This window comes from Typopeltis vanoorti, chromosome 4 (assembly GCF_054136105.1).
Source record: "Typopeltis vanoorti isolate ZY-2024b chromosome 4, IOZ_Tvanoo_1.0, whole genome shotgun sequence".
NCBI lineage: Eukaryota > Metazoa > Arthropoda > Arachnida > Uropygi > Thelyphonidae > Typopeltis > Typopeltis vanoorti.
The window spans coordinates 33,330,662-33,350,045 of NC_143552.1; the positions used below are offsets into that span (position 1 = coordinate 33,330,662).

General features: G+C 36.0%; 1 long non-coding RNA gene across 1 annotated transcript in view; it reads left to right on the top strand.

Moving 5' to 3' along the window:
* The window catches only part of LOC150107211 (uncharacterized), a 36,517-nt gene extending 17,577 nt beyond the window's left edge, over nucleotides 1-18,940 (top strand). Inside the window, exons 2-3 of the long non-coding RNA XR_016548223.1 lie at nucleotides 15,260-15,301; nucleotides 18,757-18,940. This is a non-coding gene — a long non-coding RNA (uncharacterized LOC150107211). The remainder of the gene's footprint in view (nucleotides 1-15,259; nucleotides 15,302-18,756) is intronic.
* The last annotated feature ends 444 nt before the right edge of the window (nucleotides 18,941-19,384 follow it).

Sequence of the window (19,384 nt, forward strand, 5' to 3'; positions counted from 1 at the left end):
CCACTCCGATACAGAGATTTTAATACGTTTAGTTATATATTAGAAGGGTTTAGAAACAAATCTTTTCATAATTTAATTAACTTAATCTGTTTCTAGGATAAAACTTAAGATATTTTTAAGCCAGTTAGAATATTTAGAGATATGTATTAATTTCACATCATTGCTTTACGAATGCATGAAGTGAAAAGATCTACGAATATCAGTGTAGAATATACTGTCTGTAGTAATTTTGACTTAAGTATAAGATATTACAGTATTCACATTGAAAACTAGTATTACACATAGAAATCGCTTTTTTTTTTTTTTTTTTAATCTTCTTGTGCACAGATATTTCGTAATATTTATGTATCAAGAAGTGGCTGGAAAATTACGAAATATGCGAACAAGATGCCTTTAAAAATAAATTTAAAAAAAATGATGATTCTTGATAGAAAACCGAAATATATGAAATAAGGAAAAAATATTTCATTCGAAGAACAAACTGTTCAGAGACCAGAGCCTGGAGTTCTGGTATATTAAGGTTTATCCCTTTGCAACAGCTTTAATTTTAATCGTATCCGTTTTAATTTTTCCCGCACTTATTTACTAATTTACCTGTCTTGTCTGGTTCACATATCTGATTAAAAAAATTTTCATTCCTGACTCTATGGTTCATTTAAAATTTATTTATTTATTTTATTTCATTTTTACTGAATTTACATTTTCAATTCTTTAAACAGAATTTTGGGATCTGATTCGATATAAAATTAGAAAACTATAGTAGCATTTGCTAGTCTGTAAGTGAGGGATTTCCGGCTCAGTTATATTTCTTATTATAATTGCAAATAACGTAATTGGAATATTTAGGGAACCTGTGTAGCTCAGTGGATGTGGCGTTTGCATACCACGGCGCGTGGCCACACGAAGGAAGACTTGGTTTCGAGGCTAGTCGGCGACTAGAGGAAATTTTTCTAAGCCTTTTTTCGACCGGTTCTCGAGTTAGTCGATCTCTGGCATGGGCAAGCGGGTTTTTCGTCCTGTAAACTCAAGAAAATCGACCGTAGAACCCACATTATTTCAGACATTAAATATATTGTGTTAGGGTTAGGGACCACGAGATGGCGGCATATTTGAGCCGTCTCTCTTCACTGCGTACCGTGTAATTAGTGATATCCTTGGGCCATCTATCTCTGATTGGGTACCAGTGGAGATTTAACTGCCCACTCAGTCTCCAAAAGTTAGATGGGGCTAAATGGCCTCGCCTACTCCCGTATACGGAAATAAAAAGGCGTTAGCTGATTTTTTTTTTAAGGAATATTTAGGTACAATGATATGTCTAAACTGTTGTTTAAATTGGACAATTTTACCATACAGTTAGCAAAACGATCTCCGAAATATGATATGCGATGGATATAACCCAGACGAAGAAAGAAAAAAGTTATGTTGGGACTAAGAGCTTCATAGCTTCTAGACTCTGTGACGTCCTGTGTTTTTAACTATTACATCACACCACGTTTTGTGTGTTAATAATAATAATAATGTGTTTGACGATCACGCTGTGTTTATCCCATTGTAGTAAAACACATGCAGGAGGAGAGGGCGCTATTACTAACTGCCAAAAGCAACTTCATTCAAGGAAGAATTTGCCAAATGATTATGTTTGTAAATATAAGGCGATGCAGAGGTCTAATTCACAAGGATTATTCTCTGACAATAAGTGGCTTATAGGTTTGCAGTGAAACTCTTCCGTAGCACAGATGTGAGGAAGTCGCGATATTAGTTTTTCGGATGGAAAGATCTCGTGTCGATTCCTTCGTCCGCGAAGCGACGAATCGAGGACTTTTCAATTGGAAGCGTGTTGTCGGGTCTCATACGAAAGTAGCAGGGTCTTGGAAAGGCGGGTTTTTCATTCCACAGACTTGCAAACTGTCTGGAGAACAGACACAGCAGACAAGTTGAACTATCACCATGTGGACACTCTGATTGACATTTTGTTCCTCCATGAGGTTACCGCTGGCCATAGTCAGAGAGAATCAAAGGAGTTAAAAAATGAATTTAAATATTTAGAGTTAATATTAGATTAGAACTGACAATTAAACTTGAATTAAACTGACAGTTAAACTTGGTAATCTTATAATTTTAAGTTATAAATCATAATCCTATAACTTGCAAAACAGGCCAATTAGCCTGTCTTTACTGATTAATTGTGCTAGAGTTTTGTTTGACTGTATTAGAACTTTCACTACTCTTAGTTAATAGGCATCATAGGCGAAAAAGACTATGAATAAGAAATGTGATAAAATGCGCTTTGTATTTAATACAAAGTAGAATAACATTTTAGTTTCTCAAATCGTTTTTTCACTCCTTTCATTTCTGAAAGCACAACTTTAATGAAGAGAGGCATAAGAACATACACTGCTTGGAAAGAAGTCAACGGACGTCATAGTGTGAGGAACAATTGTGTGTGCAAACCTATATGTACGAGTACATAGGTTTGCACACACACAATAATCAACTTTCGCTGCGATGACTGCAGCAATCCTACGGGCATACCATTCTTCCTATAGGCATGTAATGAAATTCTAGGCTGTTGTGAGGCCGACGCTCCAGTTCATCCCACAGATGTTCAATAGGATTGAGATTAGGGTTCTGTAGAGACCAGTCAAGTGTGGTGACGTTTGTGTCTACAGACCACGTGGTTAAAGCAGCAGTAGTATTATAATACGGTGCATTGTCTTTCTGTAAGGCTTCGTGGTAGAAACGCCACAAAGTATGAAGTATTGCATTGTCCAGAATGTTCAGATACCTCTCGGAGTTCAATGTTCGTCGCCACAAATAGAGGTAGGCCAAAACCAGGAAAAACAGCACCATACCTCACTCTGCCACTTCTGAATTTCATAGTTGGGGGGTTACGCACTCTGGCAAGAGACGTTCATCGGGCATCCACCAAATCCACACCCGTCCATCTGTTCGGTAGAGGGTGTAGCGTGATTCGACACTCCATTGCATAGCTTTCCAAGCTTTCAAGTCCCACTGTACACGCTCATTGCATCACCGAAGACGACTGCATGTTGGTTTGGGTAATGTGGGGCTTGCATATTGCGGTCCTAACATGGAAACCCATGTTGTGAATGTTTTTGTGCAGATTTATATTCCAGTCGATGCATGGAACTCTGCATTTAGCGTGTCGGCCGAAGGCTGGCTTTTTTTACATATCTACGGTCACTTTCGGTAAGTATGGTGGGTCGTCCACTGTGGGTAGCACTTGCAGTTGACTCCCTGCGCTTCCATCTCAGTATGGCATCACTGATGGTTGACCTGGGATGGCCCAATTTGTCAACAATTTGCGGAACAGATAGGCAGATGATATATATATATATATATATCTCCTATTAGGGAGAATTCCACAGATGTGTGAAACAGCCATCTTAGTTACTCACCTCTGGATCCCCTTGCCTCATCTACCTCGTCTCCAAAATATCCACCTCCACTCTAATTGTTGTTGTCTAAGCGTAAACAATCACGACAATGATTAACAATCACACACGGATGGATAAAAATACTTCTATTTCTGTAGTGTCCTATATCTCTATTGCGTGCTCTTTCAGCATGTTTGCTTGTTTGCGATATGAAAAACCGAATTTTCGGGAGAAAAAATTCGCCCACCATCGTATGTGACGGGTTAACTCATCTTAAGACGAAAAGCCCTGATTAAGTTTCATCGCTTCCTAGAGAGGATTCGAACGTCTTTCCAACCAAAGGGCATCGTCCAAACCGGATGAACTATGGAGGCTCTGGGAATTGTGTACAGTGAAGTATTCGTCAAAATTTATTGCACTTTTTTTTTGTTAGCTCTATGTAACACCCTACATCGAGCTAACAAAAACAGCAATAGAGGAAAACCTCGTTTAACGCGATTAATCAATCCACCAATTAAAGCGCGCTAAACGAAATAGCGTTAAGCGAATGCAATAGACAATAGGAATAATTATAATTCATCCATTAGTTAGCGTAAATTTAAAAAAAAAATAAGCTATATTAAAAGATAAAATCCCAAAGTTCATAAAAATCAATTGCTTAAATTTTTATTTAATATCTAAACATTTCATTGAGCTACTTTTTTTTATAAAAAAATTAGGTAAAGATGTTTGAATAGTGCTCGACTTTTTCATCTTGTCATTTAATTTGCGATAGCTGGTGATCGCTGTATCAAGATTTCGGCGGACTTCGAAGCTTCGTCCATATCACGATCGGCATCAAACAAAATTTTCTTAGCCTGCTCAATGTGATTGAAAACTAGCTCAAGTTCTTTTGCAATTAGCTTCTTGGTCGTAACATTTTCTTCTTGTTCACACTCCTTAACTTCTTCATATGCACGCTGTTCTTCTAGTTGAAGGAGATCATTCTTGCTTAACTGTTCTGAATGGGAATCGAACAAGTTTTTCAGCTTTTCCTCTAACGTAATTACTTTAATTATTTCTCTTTTTATTACTGCCGCTTTCTTTATCAGTCTTTCTCTTTTCCATATCAGGGGTCGAATGTAATAAAGCCTTATAGGTATCTAAATTAAAGCAAAAGTGATTGAGCAAGAGAACAGAGTTTGCGCGTGCGCTTGCCGTGCTAGCTTTGAGTCAACTGCCGAGTATCGCTGGCAATCTCCCCCAGCACTGCCCACTGGCTGTTACATTGACAAGTGCCGCCGCTCGCTGCAGATTGGCGACGAAAAATTTCCTGTAACAAAAAAAATTGCGTTAACTGATTAATCACTCACTTAAAGCGGAAAATACTATCATTTTCACTTAATCGCTCTAACTGATTATCGCGGATATCGAATTTAAGCATTAAGCGAGGTTTTCCTGGATATATTAATTAGTGTAAGAAACGAAACACTTTGCTCTAATTTTAATATTTTATTATTTTTTTTTTATTTTAGTGTTATTTTGCTATTTTATTTAATTTTAGAATTAACTGTTAGTTTGTGCACATTGGTAATTACTCAGTATGTTTCGCATTTTGTTTTACCCCCAGCACTGAGTTAGTCGGTTTCTGGCTGTGGTGTTGTTTTTGCTTTGGATTGTCTGCGGTTTTTGTCTTCACAAACATAAAACTTGTTCCGATACGCGCATTAGCATTGCTACATCATCATCAACAACGTATTTATTATTCTATAAACCGCCGATCTTTCTACACGTCCCCTATAAGGTCTTAAATATTACAGAAACTATTTGTTGTGTTTTGTTTTTATATTCTTAAATACTGTGTTTTTTATATTCTTAAATACTCAGTGGATGTGGCGTTTGCATACCACGGCGCTTGGCCGCACGAAGGAAGACTTGATTTCGAGTCTAGTCGGCGACTAGAGGAAATTTTTCTAAGCCTTTTTTCGACCGGTTTCCGAGTTAGTCGATCTCTGGCACGGGCAAGCGAGTTTTTTCTCCTGGACACTCGGTTTTTTCGTCCCGTAAACTCAAGAAAATCGATCGTAGAACCCACATTATTTCAGATATTAAAAATACGAGTGTTAGGGTTAGGGACCACGAGATGGCGGCACTTGTTGAGCCGTCACTCTTTAGTGCGTGCCGCTTAATTAGTGATAGCCTTGGGCAAGCTATCTCTGATTGGGTACCAGTGGAGATTGAACTGCCTACTCAGTCTCAAAAAGTTAGATAGGGCTAAAAACGGCCTCACCTGCTCCCTATATATACGGGAATAAAAAGGCGTTAGCTTATTTTTTTTCTTCTGATTCTGAAATATTTAAGCATTAAATGCTTAAATGTTTTTAAATATGTTTACATTTTAAGTCTTTAAGTGTTTTAAAATCTCTTCAATACCTTGGTTACTTGCGTTTTAGTTTTAACGTAGTATACATCCCTCGCACTGCAAATATAACCATTGTTATGCAAGCAGCATATAATAGTTTGTAATTTTTAATTTATCACTATTTTCTCATCTTTTGTATGATTCGAGATATTCATTGCGAAATACTGTTATCTAACTTTGAGTTAATTAAATATTAATTTGTCTGTATAGCACATATTTCTTGATTTATTAAATTAAGGAAAAATATTCCTCTGGGTTATTTATTACTGTTATTTATTTTACTGTTTTATTTTAATCTTTATGAAACAGTATATTTTTACTTTTTTTAAATACTTTCCTGCCATTTTTATCTTTTATATTATTTTATTATTTGGCAACAGTGGAAATTACGCAGCATGTGTTTCATCTTCTGTTTGATTTTCCCTCAGCATTGAGTTAGTCTGTTCTGAATTGTGGGATTAGGTTTCTTCGAGTGCTCCTGTTTTTCTCTAACAGGAATAAAATCTGTCACCAGCACATTTGATAGTGCTGATGACAGGTTATAACGTGGGAATTTTGGTAATTTCTGGAGTTCATGTCATTACCTCTCATGACTTAATTCCCTTGTTTGAAGGCCCGTCTTATTTTACATTTTACTATTATTTGCTATTTTATTTTACTACTTTACAGCTAGTTATCGTTTTCTGTTTTACCACCCCTGGTAAGTAGTCAAGCAGAAAATTGATCTTTTACCATTACTTAAAAAAAGAAATAAAAAAAAATTGGCTTCGTTTTCGAGAGAAGGGAGTCAATAAAAGTGCTCTCCAACCGAACCATGAACTTTTAGTTTTTGTTGTCCTGTGTCTTACTACAAACATATTGTATTTTTGTTGTTGTTGTTGTTGTTGTTCAGCCTACACTACACTTTTGCCTTTTTAGTCCTTTCATGCGTTCTTTACCTAACGGCATTCAGAGTTAAAAACTCATGTTCCAGAATCCCTAGGCGACCTTAGTAGGACGATGACAAGATCGAAAGGCAAGCAGCGTTTCAGCAGAAGTTGATGAATAAATCGCAAGTTCGACTGGTTATCAGTAGTTTTAATGAATAATTACTATTACATAGTAGTCATCTGCTATACTTGTCAAATGCATGTGTTCACTTGCTAGTTTGCCTGTTTTATGAGAGAACTCGATTTTCCATGAGAAAAATTCCTGTTATCTTAACTTAAGCCTTCTTGAAAAATGGCTTAATCAAATGTCCTCATCACAGACACAGATGGGATTAACCTAGGTCCCTGTTCTAGACAAGTGACATGAAATTAAATCACGCAATTATTTCTTAATTATTCTTAGTTATTTAATAATTATTTAATTATTTCGTGTGTCAAATATATCATAATTATCAAGTCAAACAGTATTATTATAAATTAAGATATTGAAGACTAATTGAGAAAAACCTCCCATATTATTTATTTCGTACATAGTATCAGATACATCATAATTAAATGAGTCAAATAATACTGTATTTAGTAATTTACGTGTTTTTTTTGTTTGTTTTTTTTGAAATTCTGAAACTATGACAAACTTTTGGATGCATTTTGGCATTCACGCTGAAAATAGAAAAGAAACTTACCTATTATCAGATGAGAAGACCAATAAAACTCTACGTACATTAACACAGAGGTTACGTAAATGTTTGACACGATTTTATCATTGATTACATTTATGACATAGGTACCAATTAACATCTGCAGATGAAACCTATATTTCAGTGGATAAAATCAGTTCCTAATAGTTGCGTCCTTAGATCCTCCAATTGGAAAACACCTGGGTTCGAATACATTCTAGGATGCGAAGAATCTTAAAAGAATTTTTCAAGTAAAGCTGAGTTGGTGTGCCTTAAACAGAGATAGCAGGGTTTTTCCTCCAAGAAATTCGTGTTTTTCATCCCGCAAAACAGACAAAACAATCAGAATAATACACGCGGTTTACAGACATGATACACTGGTCTCATAGTCTTAGTTGCTTAGGCAGTAAATCAAACAACTTCCTGGTTGATATTCGTAAATTTTTGGAGGAAAAGTTAATTGAAATGCTTAACATAACAACACTCGAGTTGTATGCAGTACAAAAGAAAGAACGAAACAGAACTGATTTATCCAGGCGAATCATGGAACATACTTGGAGAGATAGATTGGCAGGAAACCTAAATCGTCCACAGATATGGATATGCGTGGAAACATAGAAAGAAGGACGGGGGTGGGTGGGTGGGTGACTTGAGATATTACTTTATCCCCCAAGTATAGCATTAATGCGGAATACGCTTTTTCAGACATCTGGCAAACAATTGTGACCGTGAATATTATACTACCCATTTTGCTCGCATAGAAACCAAAGCAGCAGTGAAGCACTCTAGACAACGGTAATGACATAATTACTTGGTACGCGGAGATTTCAGTAACAAGATAGTAGTCTGAATCACTTTCATTTCGTTGAAGAGAGTGAAATGGTTCATATTGTGGTTGGTCAGCAGAATAAATAAAGTGGCTTTTTATATTATCAATCTCAGTGTTATTAAGAGTTGCATCATTGCTGATATTTGTACAGTCGTTTATAATGGTTGAACCGTAACTGTATTATATTACAAGTACCGAACACGTATTTTACGTGTTCGGTACTTGTAAGTAGCAGAAGGAAATATTGAAAAATTAAAATAAATAAAAAAGTATTAATCATTAAAGACGTGTATTACAGCAACATTTCATACTGGTAATTTATACTGCTGCCATCTACTGACAATATGTGAAATTTATTGTATGAAGAGTAATAAAATTCTCTAAGAATATTTTATTTCTTTATTATTTGTTTACTCGGATTCGAAAAAAAAAATAAACTAATTCCTGAAAAATATTACATTTATCGACATGCCAGGTTTATATATATATATAATCAGTAGTTACATTGACTCGGTGATTGGATATGTTCATCTTTTTTTTTGACTGACTGAAACCGAGAAATAGATAACAAGTTAATTTAATGGAGCACACAACATGTTTCGTCAAAAATGACTTCTTCAGGTGTGGTAACACTTAAAGCAAATTAAAAAACATAAAAAAACTATAAAAACACTGTGCTCTTATAATAATTGACTTCTCAGTCTGGCCATAGCATGGCTTCCCACAATCACATATTACCTTATATACACCGGGGAACTGAAGATGGTTATGAACCTGTTTTGGGTGACATAGAACTGACCTTAGTTTTGGAAGAGTTGAAAAACACGTTTTAATATTAAATTTCTTCAAAATTCTTCCTAGTTTCTGGAAGAGCGAGCTAATGAAAGGTAAAGAAATATAACCCTTGGATTGTTAGAAAAATAATTGTTCTGTTGTTAGAAACAGAACAAAGGACTCAGACTGAGAAGTCAATTCTCCTACGGCTAGAGGAACATCAGAGAGACATTTCATATAATAGAGTCAGAGCAAGCGCACTCTCAAGTCACGTCTTATTTTCAGTGAACACAAACGATGAAGGCCGCCAACACGGAGTAGATTGGGATGCAACATCGAACGTTTATATTTGTCACGATGAAGTGGAACGGCGCATAGTTGAGTCAAGAGAAATTGCCCTAGACTCGTCTCATATCAACAGCAATCTTAGTTATAGTCTACCTGACTCGCATAGTTCTGCCATTAGATACTGGCGTACACGTGATCTCATACGCTAGTATTTGCACAACAATAGAACTACAGAACGGGCTATAACGATAATTCAAACTTCACTTCACTTCAGTTCACAAATCTGTTATTACAATAGCACAGTGTTTTTATGTTTTTTTTTTGTTTTTTAATTTGCTTTAAGTGTTACCACACCTGAAGAAGTCATTTTGACGAAACATGTTGTTTGCTCCATTAAATTAACTTGTTATCTATTTCTCGGTTTCAGTCAATCAAAAAAAGATATATAAAGAAAAAAGTCAATCAGTTATATATATATAACTGATTGACTCGGCTGAGAAACATCGTTTTGAAACAGATTAAATCACAAGAAGACGAGCGATGAAAACAGAAACGCCATTTTATTTTTAAATAAACCGCACAACTACTTTCGTCTTCTTAGAATATTTCACGGGATGTATAAACTTGAGAGAAATACCAACAAACATTGCAAGAGAAAATTTATACATTAAAACGCTAACGTATTAACCTTTGAAGACGCTCTGTATCCCTTCATTGTTGGGCGTGTGCTCGCGTTCAAGATCTGAATGCCATAAGTTGGATAGCAGCGCAATAACAGCCCGAGAGTTATAACTGAGGTCAGTATTGAGATGTGCTAGACCGAGGACGATTTCTTTAGATTCTACAATTTTTTTCCAGTTCATCATAGCATCGAAAGATGTTTTCCGATTTGTTCCACATGACTGGGTGAGTGATAGAATTTTCGTTGTTAGCGTCGGCAGAATTGAGGACGTGGTACTCAGTCATGTGAAACAAATCGGAAAACATCCTTCGATGCTATGATGAATTGGAAAGAATTTAAAGAAATCGTCATCAGTCCAGCACATTTCAACACTAGATGGAACCTTCGCAGGTCCAACTGAAATGCATTTCAGAAACAAATCGAGCAAACTATTAGAGCAATTCCACCCAGTCCTAATTGCTATCCTAGATTTGTTAAACTAATCAAAACTGCAGCCAAAGCCTCTATTCCTAGAGGCTACAGAAAACAATACATCCCATCTGGAGTAGAGAAACTGAAGAACTTTTAGCCAAATATGAGGAAACTGAAGACCCAACTGTTGCTAAGGTGCTCATAGCAATCCTGGATAAAAACAGAAAGGAAAGATGGATCTCAACCATCCATGAACTCAATTTCACCACATCCAGCCGGAAAAGCTAGTCACTTCTGAAAAAATTAGATGGAGCAGAACCTACAACACACAAAACAACAGAGATAACTCCTGATCAAATGGCTAATTGTTTATTGAAAACCTCCAAGATATGTCCCAGCTCTATCAGGAAAATTACTGTGCAATCTTCCATCAGACAAATCCTGAAGACGGGACCCGAGCTTCCTGAACTTGTACACCCAGTATCTCGGGAAGAGGTACAGGTAGCCTTAAAACTCACCAAGAATGGCAAGGCTGCAAGAGTGGATGATATCCTCCCTTAGTTTCTAAAACATCTCGGTCAAGGCCAAACATGGCTGGTCGCCCTTTTATCAGAAATTATAATGACTGATAAACTACAAATCTGTGGCGGGAAGTCAAAATAATTGCCGTTCCCAAACCAGGTAAAGATCCAAATGATGTGAAAAATCGATGACCTATCTCCTTGCTTTGCTCCACCTCTAAGCTCTTTGAAAGAATTCTCCTTAAAAGAATTTCACCACTCATCGAAAGAGCACTCCTGATTGAACAAGCTGGCTTCAGGCCAGGCAGAAGTTGCTGTGACCAGGTCCTGGCCCTGACAACACAGATTGAAGCAGGCTTCCAGAAGAAACTTAAATATGGAGCCACTTTCGTTGACCTAACATCAGCTTATGACACAGTCTGGATCAGGGGCCCCCTCCTCCTAAAGCTAGGAAATATAAGATGCAAAAAACCTTTCCAGCTTTTTGAATCCATTCTCTCCAACAGAAAGATCTGGGTCCATATTGGCCGAAAAAATAGCAGGCCCAGATTCCTTCACAACGGTTTCCCTTAGGGCTCTGTGTTATCCCCTTTACTTTTTAACATCTACGTGTACGACTTACCACATACCAGCTCAAGCAAATATATGTACGCTGATGACCTAGCGATCCTACATCAATCTACCTACTTTGCCAACCTGGAATCATCCTTGAACACAGACCTGAACATCCTGGAAGAGTACTTCAAGCAGTAGTACTTGAAGCCAAATCCAACAAAAGCTGTATCCACGGTATTTCACCTGAACAATGCAGAGACGAAGCGACACCTCAACCTTTCTTTCTGTGGAAAAATGGTAGAACACGAGCCTCACTCGAAATACCTTGGAGTGAGCCTGGACAGAAGCCTAACCTATAAAAGGCACATCACCAACCTGTCCAACAAAATTAAAACGAGAAACAATATCATTTCAAGGCTTGCTGGAACAACCTGGGAGTTGTGGTACAGAAGTCCTAAAGTCATCTGCACTAGCCCTCGCATTCTCTACAGCAGAATATTGTGCCCCTGTCTGGGAAAGAAGTGCAAACGCTAACATTATAGACACCCAGCTAAGCTATACCACGCGCACAATTAGTGGCTGCCTGTCCTAATCTAACATTGCTCCACCAAACATACGGAGAAGACAAGCCTCGATTAAAGAATTTAATAAAGCAATGGACAACCCACCAGACTCTCATAAATACACCTAGTCTTCGCCTAAAATCTAGAAAGCCTCTCTGGTCCATGGATGAACTCTCTTCAGCTGCCCTGCCATCAACACCTGACATGTGGAGAGAATACTGGTCCAACAATTTCCCAACAAACAGCTTCCTGGTAGAAGATCCCTGTGCTCTGCAGCCTGGTTTTAATCTTTCCTAGGAAGATTTGGTCATCAATCAACAGGATCAGAACTAACCAGGACAGATGTGGCTACCTACTACATAAATGGCGCCTGTTAGACCACCCTTATTGTGATTGTTCTCCCGTGGCTCAGTCGATTACTCATATTGTGAACGACTGCCCAAGGCGCCCATTTCATGGTGGCCTACAGGACATCCACAAGGTGACGGATGAGGCCTTGGGTTGGCTTTCCAGACTGGATATTGACCTGTAGTTGTTATGTATTCCTTTTGCCATAAGAATAAATAAATAAATTTGAACGTGTACAGTCCAACAATGAAGAGCCACAGAACGCCTTCAAATGTTAATACGTTAGCGTTTTAATGTAAGATTTTCTCTCGAAATGTTTGTTGGTATTTCTCTCATGTTATGCACCCGGTGAAGTCTTCTAAGAAGACGATACTAGTTGTGCGGTTTATTTAAAAATAAAATAGTGTTTCTATTTTTATCTTTCGGCTTCTAGTCATTTAATTTGTTTCAAAAAAATAAATAATAATAAATTTTAATTTTAAACTTTCCAATAAAATAAGTATTTTAAGTAATTTCAGGCAAAATTAGCATGCCTAATGGATTATTTATGAAAGCTTTTAAATTAAAGTATTGTAGTTTATTAATGCAGATTGAAATAAATAATACACCCGTTTCAAATCATTTACGAAACTGTTGAATTTTGCTAATTAACAAATTGTTGAGCAAGTAAATATTAATTGATGGTTCCTGGAGTCCAAATGATTGTTGTAGCATACCCTAATGATGCCTTTGATCGGAAGGGCCAGGATTCAAATCTCATCTAGGATTCAAAAAACATTTATAAAGGCAGTTGAGGGTAAGTTAGCTCTCATATCTTATTGGGGTGGAACAGTTTGTTTTTTCCTGAAACTGGGCTTATTAAAAAAGAATAAAAAATAAAAATAAAAAAAACAGGCAAACCGGCAAGAAGACTCCCCCCCCCCACACACACACAAATATTCCAATTGACATTCTTGATTTCTACCAGAGATACTTGCGAGATTATAGGTCTTAAAGGCACGGAAAATACCAAAGAAGAAGAAGAAGAAGCAGGACCTCCTTATGGATTGAGCTAAATGGGTTATAGCCAGGTGCGCCGTTGATCCAAGAGCACTTAAGAACCGTGTATGTTGAATTTTAATTCAACAATATTATAAATATTGTTGAATTAAATAAAATGTGCAATGTCGATATATTTTAAAACAATTTTTTTTTTACAATGAAAGTTATTTAATTAATTATATATATTATTTAATTATTGCTCAATCCAATTTTTTTAGCCCGTTTTTTAGCTCAAACTTGTTAAGACGGTCCTGAGAAGAAGAAGAATTACATTTAATATACCATTCATCTCATGAATTCGGGATGCCGATTCGCACATCTCTCTCTCTCTCTCTCTCTCTCTCTCTCTCTCCTAATGGGTAGCATTTATCCTGAATCCTTTGTCCGATACTTTTTCCAGCATACTCCATCCATGTGTTTGTTCGGCTTTTTATTCAATTTTAATATTTTTTGTGCCTTATTTCATCTGCTTGAATAGTTATAATCCTTTTCAAAGATGATCATAAAAATCTCATTACTGCTGATGTAATATTTCTGTTATTTCTTTCTGTGATTAAGGTCCAAACTCCAGTACTTGGTATTTTATTTTATTTTTTATTTATTTTTATAAATGAAACTCAACAGTAGCGTAATTAAGAATTTAGTTGGCGAAGCTAGTGTTGAGACAATTAGTCATCAAGCTCCCATATGTTGTGTTGCGTTGCGTATGTTCTCGGAACAAGTGGGCTTTTTCGACAAGTATAGAGCGCGTGTCTTTAGCGCAAGGCGTGCGAAACCTTTATATGACAGCTTTTCAGAAAGTGAGCTAGCAGGGTTTTCCCTCCCGGACATGGAGATTTTTTTATCCCTCAGACCACACAGACTGCTCAGAGAATATACGCAATTACAGCCACAGTATACTGACTGCATAGCCTTAGTTGCTTTTGCCGTAATTGCAAGTAATAACAGTGTACGAGATGAAAAATTTTCTGTGAAAAGACACTAGCCTGTTCACTTTTGAGACTAGTTAACGCTACCTCGGTTGAAAATGCCAGAACATGTTCTTCACATGTTTTAACATGATTTGAAACCAGATCTTTCTGACAAAATGCGGGCATTTATCAACTTGTACAATCTCATTTGACTCTGCTTATTTTCTCCTTGAAGTATTTCATATGATACCTCATACGAATATGTTTTAAAATTGTTGAACTTTATTATTTATATTAGGTTTATGAGACGGTATATATCCAAGTAGTTAAATATGCTACTTGTTTGAACGTGATCTGCGGTAATTATTTTTTTTAATCTAATATATGTTATCATTCTGATTTTTTCTTCTTCTTTTTTCTCTCTTCTTTCTTCTTTCTCTACACATTGTTGGCCTGATGTTGATCCAGTAAATGACATCTCGCATTCCTGACCTATAAACCGCTGGTCTCCTTGTTCTGGAGACCATACTTGATCTCCAGAGCAGAATCTGATAATTCTGCTCTGAAGGTCAAGTATGGTCCAAATTAAGAACCATATCCTATGCATGTGCTATAATTTTACAATCTTGCATAGATTTTTCTTAGATCCTTTTAGAGCGTCATCCTCCGAATTAAAAGGTGCTTTTGCAAGTGCATATAACTTGAGCGTTGGTAAATGACAGAAACGGCTCTAGCGAAACGTCTTTTTTACTACACTAATAACATTGTAATCTTATTAGTATCATAAATTAATAAAAATCTCTTCAGTCTCATCATCGATGCTGTGATATTTATTTTTTATCACTTTTTTATTTATTTTTTTCTATTTCTTTTTACTTCCATATGTTTTTCAGTTAAGACATATTCTTACTACCTTTTGTTTTCATCCCAGGCAGTGATTTGTCTCGTTCGTTATTTGGTCTGGTAAGAAAAGGTAAGTAGTTTGGCATTTTGACACATAAAAAGAATTAATAAGCCATTATTATAATTCTATAGTTTGTTACAATACTTTTTTAAGATAGTTAAACAGTGCCGTCGTGCAAAAGACGATGTTAGAAAAATTGCTACTATTCAGGCTACATAATGACTTTTTTTTTAAGACTGAAAATAAATAGATTGTTTATTTATTTTATCATTTATCCCAATCTTGAATTCAAATTGGACAAACCGACAAGTTTGGTTATTAAGTAAAGAACACCATTTATTTGGTTATTAGCATACTAATTTTCTTACCGTCACCTAAGAAGGTTTCATTGGGCCTCTGAAGAGTTTCGAGTGGTCACTTGGAATGTTAGATTCCCCTCCGCCCTTATTTAGTACTTTTCTTAAGTCCACTTCCACATTTTTGTGGAATTTCTCAGCGTGATGCCAAGCGACCGTCAGTTTTGCAACAGAAACTACATTTATCGTCATACCTAATTACAAGCATGTGAGAGCATTTTTAGTTTGGTAATATTGAATTCGAAGCAGAACCGTTATTAGGGTATATGTCGCCCGTAGCTAAGCTATTTTGCCGCCCCTAAATTCAAGAAAATATGTACATACAAACAAACTTTGTTTTTATGGTTGTGATACTATTTTGACGATTTTTGTTGCCCTACAAACCTGTCGTTCCTAGACATTACCTTAGTTCCATCACAAGTTACGAGATGGCCTGTATGGAGTATATCATGCTATTCTTCGCCATATTAAGTTTTTTTTTTTTTTAAATTTCCTATCATTTGGTTTCTGTTGACGGTACTATAGGCTACCGTAATCGTTGTTTTGTTTTGTTTTCTGCTTATTCAAATCAGGTTAATGACTTGGATATTAGATCCACTTCACGTCAACTATATAAAGTTTTGGATTTCTTCATAATACATAGTTAACACTAAAACTCATTTTAAAGGCCCTGATATTTTCTCATAACAACAGAGATTAATATCACCTCCACTGTTCTTACATCATCCGCTCACGCATAGAGCAGCCTTTAAATTAGAACATCTATAATACTGGATCTGCACCACATCGCCCGGTATCTTAATTTTAAGTTCCTGTTCATCTCATAGGTGTTCTGTTGAATTCATGACGCAGATTTGTGCTAGTTAAAGCAGTGTTCCTGCATCATTCTCTTCAGACCACGTGTTTATAATAATTGCTTTATGACACGGCACGTTACAGTTGCGAGGTATAACAGCTTATCCCATAAAATACATAGTTTGCCAGAACATCACTATATGGCACAATAATCATAATTCCGTGCACTTATACAACTACTGGACCTAATCCATATCACGAGAAGCAACTCCACATCATTATATTGCGAACTATGAACTGCATTGTCGATAACACACGTAAAAAAAAAAAAAAAAAAAAATGTTTTTCAGGTATTATGCCTCGTAGCACAGTCGGGGGATGAAGCTCTATTTACTGTTTATTTGGAAAGATTTAGGTTCGAATCCCGGATGAGGTGAACCTTTATAAAGAACTGAAAGTGAGCCATCTCATGTAGAGATGTCAGAATATATTTCTTCCAGGAAAGTTTTTTAAAATCCGCAACGCAGATAAACCGCAGACGTAATATAATGGTTTCATAGCTTTATTTATTTCATCTATAATTCTACTCCAACCAAATTGGTTGCAGTCCGTAGTGAAACATGTCCGTTAGACTAGAATATAGCTTGTTTCGTGCGTCAGGACTGATTTTTGTTGCAACATGTTACATCCTGGGTTCTGTGTATTAGCGATGCCAATCAACGTTTGGTATTTATTGTTAACAAATGCTTGTGGATTGCAGCTCTTCCGTGATTATTTATGGCGTTGCAGCAACCCATGTGCTATTGTGAAAGACTTGTGAGAGCGCTTTTGGCGCTCGCCTCTCCAATGAGGGGAATCAGTGGGGTGTGATAGGTTCTTCCCCCCTAGCTTAGAATACTGTGCTGTATAAACAATCTGTATTCTGGCGAAATTATAATATCCTTAACGTTGTCACGGTTAAGAATATTTTTTTAAAATAAAACTCTAGATGGCATAAATCTTACTATGTTGCATACTTCATTAATATATGGTTTCTAACTAAGGTTGCTGTCAATTTTTTATCCTAAATAAGTTATAGTATTCATGTTTTCAATCCCCTTGTAGTTACAGTTTAAGTTGGTTTCAGTTATCTGGGAATATAGGAATGAAAGAACTGGTTTTACTGTTGGGTGTATTTCTCGGTTTAAAAAGTATATATATATATTTTTTTTTTCAGCATTGAGAGTTATTTTTATTAGCATAAAACCAATTTGTCACTATTTTCAGATCTGTATTTGCCATATTTTTTATTTGATTTATATAATCTGCATTGTGAATCAATGCGGTGTCATATGCAAAAGTCATTGATGTAAATTATGAATAATTTATAAGTTGAAGCGCAGAAACACAGAATCTCTCGGGACACCGTAAATTTAGTTGATGGAGATTGCTATAGCATTTGTTTATTTTTACTATTTGTGATCTCAACGTCTTGAGAATTACTTCTAATTGCCATAGCCTCCATTTAAAAAAATATATATCATGGGGGGGGGGTACTGTATCAGATGATTTCTGTAGGTCTGGAAAAATCTCTGAACTTAACTTATGTTGATCTAAAGATTAGTTCATACGGTACTGAGTATTAAGTTTCTGTCTAAATTTTTACTAAGAGAAAACTAGAAGATAAATCGGTCTGTAATGTACAAGTTAATTTTTGCATCCCTTTTTATGAACTGGCATTATCACAGCGGTCCTTAAATTTGGTTGCCAGTCATTCAGCGATAATTTAAAAGTAGAGACTAAAGGATCTAATAAATATAACTAACACTCTCGCACAACGCTTAACATCTATACTGACGTGTCAAGGAGGAGAAGAATTTTTAGGCCCCTTTTTATAATATTTTTTATTTCATTCTCGCAAGTAAGGGGGGGAGAGAGGATAGTATATGGAACTCTATTTCTTTAAGCGTTACAATTAATTTTTGGAATATTAGCGTTATATCTATATGATTGCTGTTATCATTGATAAGTCTCAGATATTTTTACCAAATATATTACTTACGAATTTTCTTTTTTTTGGTATTATTCTTACATTTTAAAAATCATTGCAGGAATAATTCCTATAATGTTTGAAGCTATGCTAATAGTATTAAGAGGATATTTCTGGTGCATTTTATACATCTTATTTCTGAATTTTACGCAGCGTATTTATGTCTAATGTTATTCATTCTTCGTCAGTTTGATCCTTCATTAATTTGATTTGTGTTTAAGAATCAAAATATTTTGCAGTGTGGTTCAAACTGTTTCATTTTCGTCCATTTTCTCCTCCTTCAGCAATAATCATTTTGGATAAAGCATTATCCAGAAAGCAGTAATTCCCTTCCATTCTTCTAGGAGAGCGTTGGTGAAGTCGGCCAGCGATTCCACCTGACTTGAAATCGGCGTTCCAATTCATTCTTCAGGTGTTCGATAGGGTTGAGATCAAGGCTCTGTGCAGGCCATTCAAATTCTTCTACAGCCATCTCATCAAACCATTCCTGCACAGACCGCTTTGTGGATGGTGACATGGTTATGTTCATATAGGAAAGGGCCTTCACCGAACTGTTGCCATAAAGTTGGAAGCATTGAATTGTCTATTGACTAGAGCAGGGGGTTCTCAAACTTTTTAAATTTTGTACTACATAAATAAGAATCAAAAAATATATGTACCACCATAAAGCATTTCCCGATTAAAAATCAATACATCCCAAATGGAGTGTTTATAATCAAAGAATAAAACATTTTAAATTTCTATTATTTATTTATATTCGTAAATGAAACTTTTACATTATAACGAAATATAGTAAATGAGTAATAAATACATTTTTCTGAACATTTCTTTAAATATTTTGTGTAAAAATTGTACCACCAAAAATAACGTAATGTACCATTAGTGGTACATGTACCACAGTTTGAGAAATGATGGTCTCTAGAGTGTTATTATAAGCAGAAACATTAAGATTCCCATCACTGGAACTAGGGG